The 6709-nt window shown below is 35.7% G+C and overlaps 1 pseudogene; it reads right to left on the minus strand.

Annotated features, from left to right (window-relative positions):
* Positions 1-1116: 1116 nt before the first annotated feature.
* Positions 1117-2679, minus strand: LOC114047867 (annotated as a pseudogene).
* Positions 2680-6709: the final 4030 nt, after the last annotated feature.

Below are 6709 nucleotides of genomic sequence, written 5' to 3' on the forward strand. Positions count from 1 at the left end.
AAGACAACTAATTCTTAAACAGTGAGTTAATACTATTAGGAACAACGTATGGCACAGATTCCAGATACAATATCATATCTAACTTTTTTTTTACATTCACATACTTTCTACTCTATGCAATGATTATCAATTCACCAAAAATAGACTAACAGGTAGAGACTAAAGAAAAATAAACTTGAGAAACACTTATTATTCCCTTAAAGAAGTGAAAACAAGTAAGGGATTTTAAGTTTTATTCACTTGAAGATGTTTAAACTCTTTAAAACCATTTTATTTCCTCACAGTACATGCCATCTTAAAAAAAACAAAAAAACAACTCAGCTGTGTATGTGTGCACTCAAGCAAAACATGTAGTTCCACTGTTTCTTGAAAAAAAAATTGAATTAAAAAATTCAAGACTTTCTGCAAAACTGCTCCCCTTGTGTCATTTCAGGACCTCAAATGACAAGTAAGTGCTCAGTGCAATTCTATTGCTTCTCTTTTCCATAGGAAACACAGGGCAGAAGACGCCTTTTATCACTATCTCCTGAGGGTTAGAGTGACAGCTTCTCTCTGCTTTATCTAAATACTATTTTTTAAAATTTATTTCAGTAAAGTACAAATAGAATCCAGTAAAACAAAGAGGATCCAGTGGAGGAAAAAGAAAACATTTAATTTCTACTCTGACTCATAAACAAAGGTTAGACCAAAAAAAATTCAGATTTTATCAATTCACTCTTTTTAAAGTTAAAGCAATTTCTAATGCAGGTCAAAAACAGTTTCTGAGTAACTGCAATAAACAGTGTCTTTTAAATATATATGTATATGTATGTATGTATATATATATGCATATACACACATATAGGTGTTTATATGTGTGTGGGTGTGTATTATTTTTTTTACAATTCAGCTCTTTGGTTCTGCCTTAATTTGCCTCCCAGTTTTCATGTTTAACCATAGTTCCTTTTACTCCAAGTTGTACAATTTCAAAAGCATCAGTTCCCAAGTCCAATGGCTACAGACTTCCCTGTAGCATTGCCTGGATGATGTGCAAGCTGCTCAGGGTGTGTTCTCATTGCTACAGAATGCATCCCAGGGACCAAAGCTTCCAACACCCTGGGATCCTTCAAATCTTCTTCAGTAGACATAGGGATATGTGTGGTGTTTATCGTAGGCCATCTGCAACATCTCTTCTATGTGGCTTACCAAATTTGTGTTTAAATAATGTCTTAAAATTTTTTCTTGGAATGGGCAGAGCTTAGTAGCTTGGAATATTCCAAATTACTCTTCATCCTCATTACCTTTTCTTCTGGAAATGGTGTGTCAACTGGAAAACAGGAACAGAAATGCCTAAGAAGCTTCCCCACAGCACATATAAGTGTTTAGTTTTAACTGAATATCATTTGGCACCATCTGGTTTTTGGCTTATTGTGGTCCTCTCTGAATAAGTGCTCTTTCAGGGGATTGGGCTGTGATAGTACTATTTGCCTATTTACAGCACCACTAGAAAGAGCCTGAGTAAGTTTGGGTGTGTAAGTTTCTACTTCTTGGTAATACTCTGAAAAGAATTGATAATATCCTGACTTGTTACATTTTGGAGTGACTGAATTGGAGTTGGGCCATGATAATACTTATCTGACTTCTTCATGATAAAAGCAATTGTCTTTTTTATGCTATTCACCACCCTCACCCCCAAAGTCTTCATACTCAATGGATTCCTGGAACTTTACCCTTTTGACTGAAAGAAGCCTGGATCCTGGGAGTTCCAATCTGTGCTGTTGTTCTCGCTGTTATGATCATTTTCTACTTCTTGTTTACTATGACCTGTTGCTAAGACCATGGCACTATGATGGTTAAATCTTCTTGATGATCGTGGCCTTGCTATTCTGCTTTATGGATTTTGAAGAGTTGGGAGTAGATGGCACAGAGGAAACCCCATAGTCTTCATCTAATGATTTATCCTCCAGTGTTGTCATCTAGTACTGGTGATTTTTTCATTCATAGTAATAGCATTGTTTTTTCATCCATTTCAGCACATTCTACAAAGAGATATTTTGACCCTGAGTTAAACTGATATTCATGAAAATAATAAGATTGAAAACAACTATTCTAGAACTCTTTTTTTCTGTCATGTTATGTGGTATGTTTTCTGCAGATTTCATTTTTACTGATGAATAGGTCCTAAATATGGAATCAATGATACCAGAAGTTAAGTTACACCTTAGGTCATTCCAACCATTTGTCTGAGGGCAGACATCAGCCAAAAGTGCTACAGAAATGCCTGGATTCTGCTTGCAGTTGGATGCAGCAGGTCTATTCACAGCATTCATGTTTAAACAACTGGCCCAGAATTCCTCAGCACTGATCATCTGACTCACCTCTAGGTCTTTATAAAGCTGAAACAATACAGCATCTTCTCGCAAAATTATATTTTTCTCTCCTAATTTTTTTATTAGCTCTCCTTTTGAACTTGGGGAGCTATTGCTGATGAAGATCTTTCACAGCATCTCACTCCTTTATAGCTATACTTTCATTGGGAAAATGGAAGTTGATTGTGTCTCCCGCGTGTAGGACTGGCTGAAGCTAGATTTTAGCTTTTCTCTCTGAACTAATTTTCTGACATTTAATGCTCACATACATGTGGCTAATTGTAAACCTGTCTTTGCCTTCAGGTGCCCAAACTATCCTTTCTTCCATGAAGTACAGGACTCCTTCTGATGAAGTTGCCATGTTGGTTGTAAGATGTGTGTAGGAGCCAGTCCAAAGGGAGTGCCTATGGGGTAAACTTCTCTCCAATCATTTTTTCATTGACATTACTTGGGAGAACCCAGCCTTCTGCTGCTACCTCCACTGCTGGGGGTCTCATCTCCTCCATTGCTGGTTGGGAGGACAAAGGCATGGAACTAGAAGCCAGAGACCATGTGAGTTTCTGTTCCCCATCTTCCCACCTTTATATGCTCCTTCACTGGCACCTGTTTCTGACTGCAGACCTAAATGATGCTGTACTCCACAACGTCCCTTAGATCTCAGGATCTGCCAGGCCCAGACCTATCCCAGCTGCTGGTGACATGAATGTTAGTGTAGCTTCATTTGGAATGACCCAAGGGTGGGTTTTGATGTAAGGTTGCATCATGTCCTTGGGTCCGTTGATGCAGCCTCAATCTAGGTATCATGGGAGGTAGAGGAGGGGTGCTAGTGTGAGCTCAGAGTCAATGACAGTCAATTCCTGGAGTTGTTTTTTTTTAACATTCTTTTGATTTCTGGGCGTCCTAGTCCATAGAAATAGCTGGAGTTGCTTTATCTTTGGCCTATAATTTCTGTTTTGGGGAGGTATGAGAGGTGGTACCATCTTGTTGCTTTTACTGTGTACATTGTTTTCCTGGTTCTCGTCACTTCACTTTGCATAAGTTAACATAAGTCTTCCCAGGTATTCTGAAAGCATCCTGCTCATAATTTCATATAGCACAACAGTATTCCATCACAATCATATACCACGACTTATTCAGGCATTTCCCAATTTATGGCATCTCCTCAATTTCCAATTCTTTGCCACCACAAAAAGAGTCACTATAAATATTTTGTACATATAGGTCCTTTTCCTTTTTCTTTGATCTCTTTGGGATACAGACCTAGTAGTGGTATTTTTGCTTGATAATTTAAATATATTTAAAAGTAAAAGACCTGGAGAGTCTAGATTGTAAAATGGAGGAAATATTTACAAGGAAGGATAAATCTGCTTGAGTCAGTGAATTTGGAATGAAAAACAACCTCAAAGACATGAGATGTATCCATTTGAAAAGTACAGTGAAAAGCTAGGTAGTATAGAGATTCCATATATAGCCTCTGAAGATCTAATAGCAAAAACAAAGTATCTGTGGCAAAAGTAAGTAAATAAAAATAAAAATGTTCTTGTGCTTATAATATAACAAGATGTTTAAGAAGGCAATTAATGAGGTATAGTCTATACAGAAACAGTAAAGTCAGTGACTTTCCTGAGCTCTCCCAAATTCCTCTCTAAATAATGTTAAAATAGCACCCCTGAAGGGATTCTGGAGTAGTAAAAACAACTTTAAAAATGGGGAGAAACAATTTGCCAGCCCAAGATAATTTGGAAGGTCAGCAGGAAAAGGTCTCTCTTACTGGGGTGAGAGTGGAGTCATCACAGATCTCACCCAGTGAAGCCAGCAGCAGGCCTTGGGGGTGACTGAATTGGCAGTAGTGGTGTGGATAAGGGGGAAATGTATGACCAAACTAGAGATAAAAAGCATTGCAGGATGTAAAATGGATAATTTTGATTACATTGTATTAAAAATGTTTTGCATAAACAAAACCAATGCAACCGGGACTAGAAGAAAAGCAGACAACAGAAGGGAAAGTTTTTACAGGAAGTTTTTCTGATAAAAGTTTCTTTTGTCAAGTATATAAAGAACTGAGTCAAATTTACAAGAATATAAGCCATTCCCCCAATTGATAAATGGTCAAAGAACATGAACAGGCAGTTTTCAGATGAAGAAATCAAATCCATTTGTAGTCATATGAGAAAATGCTCATATAACTGTTCATTAGAGAAACACAAATTAAAACACCTCTCAGGTATCACTTCATATCTATCAGATTACCTAATGTGACAGAAAAGGAAATGACAAATGTTGTAGTGGATGTGGAAAAATTGGGACATTAATACACTATTGGTGGTGTTGTCAACTGATTCAACCATTTTGGAGAGATATTTGGAACTATGCCAAAAGGACTATAAAACTATATATATATATATATATATCCTTTGACCCAGCAATACCAATATGAGGTCTCTATCCCAAATAGACATTTTTCAAAAAATGGAAAAGGATCTATATATACAAAAATATTTTAGCAGCTCTTTTTGTAGTGGCAAAGAATTGGAAATGGGGTGCCCACTGATTGGTTAATGGCTAACCAAGTTGTAGTATATGATTGGGCTGGAGTACTACTGTGCTATGAGAAATGATGAGCAGGATGCTTTCAGAAAAACCTGGAAAAACCTAAATGAACTGATGCAAAGTGAAGTGAGCAGAAGGAGGAGAACATTGTACATAATAACAGCAATATTATAAGATGGACAACTGTGAATTTTATAGCTACTCTCAGCAATATGATGATCTAAAACAATTCTGAAGGACTCATAATGAAAAATGTCATCTAACTCCAGAGAAGGAAATGATGGAGTTTGAAGGCAGACTGAAGTATACTTTAAAAAAAAATCTTCATTTTTCTTGTTTTTCTTTTCTGTGTTTTCTTTCACAACATGACTAATTTTAATGATTGTACATGTATACCTATATCAAATTGCTTGCCTTCTCAATGAAGGGGAAGGGAGGAAGAAAATTTAGAACTAAATTTTTAAATGAATGTTAAAATTTTTACATATAATTTTTATATATACCTATACAAGAAAAACAAATTGGAACATTTTAATGAGGAAGTGGTGGTGGGTAGGAATCCACAGTAAGAATAAAATGGTGCATAAAAAATGTAAAACTCTTTCTCCACAATGATCCTGTGAGATAGGAATGTTATCCCCATTTTATAGTTGACTAAACTGAGGTTCTGAAAGGATAAATAATGTGGCAATACTCAACAAAGTAAAAAAAAAAGATGAAGGAGGTATTTGAATTTCATCCCCTGACTCTAAGTTCAATATCTTAGGCAATCCATCTTGCCATATTTTCTTTGATAATAACTTGCCTTTATTTAGTGCTTTCAGGTTAAGAAAGTGATTTCAATTTCAATACATTCTCTTTTCTATGATTTTCTGATCAACACACATTTGGGCACTGCATTATCCAGATAATGATTTACATTACTTTAACATGTATAGATCTAAAAAAATGTGATGATCAATGATACAGCTAGACATAAAATCCAGGTGTCCAAAATACTTTTACTCTGTCCACTAGGTGATTCTGATTCTTGTATATAAGCATTATGATGATGATTGACCCAGGAGAAGTTAGAAAGCTTATATGAATAAAGTAATAGCACTGCATCCACCTCCAGTTGGTGAATGATATTTACATGTTAACAGAAAAATTTAGATTAATATGAAAGTCTTGTATGTTGAGCAATAAAACCAGGTCAGTGCAATCTAAAGATCTGGTGATGTTATTTATCAATTTGCATTCCCGGGAACAAAATCCTGATACATTTATTCCTATTGTAATATCATGGATTTGCTTCCAGAGAGACTTTATATCTTTTCTATATTATAGCAGTGAGTTCTTTACTGTTTTGATTATTCATCTTAAATTAAAAATATATAGGTTGTATGAATTGAATAGATGATCAAAATGTAATTACAGACAGGGATGTACTAGTTTTGTTTAAAAAAAAAACCTCTTAAATACCACCCTCACTTCCCCAACCCTGTGAACCGCCAATGCCAGCTTCTTCTCAGCATGCAATCAAATTAAGTAAGCTTAGTTTCTTAAGTACTTATTGCATAGACAAGTCATGTGAACTAAGTACTAAGGCAGATACAAAGAGGATGAGTAAAAAGATAACAGAGTCCCTGCCCTCAAAGCCCTTTCAGTTTGCTGAGGGCTAAGAGTAACACATGTATAAGTAAATACTGAATAATTCAAGTTAAAATCTGATACATGTGAAACCCTTTGCCCTGAGCAAAGTACCAGACACATATTAAGTACTTAAATGTTTATTGAATGAATGAATGAATGAATGAATGAATGAATGA

The sequence above is a fragment of the Vombatus ursinus genome, unplaced genomic scaffold, assembly GCF_900497805.2.
Source record: "Vombatus ursinus unplaced genomic scaffold, bare-nosed wombat genome assembly UNPS02014791.1, whole genome shotgun sequence".
NCBI classification, from domain to species: Eukaryota; Metazoa; Chordata; class Mammalia; order Diprotodontia; family Vombatidae; genus Vombatus; species Vombatus ursinus.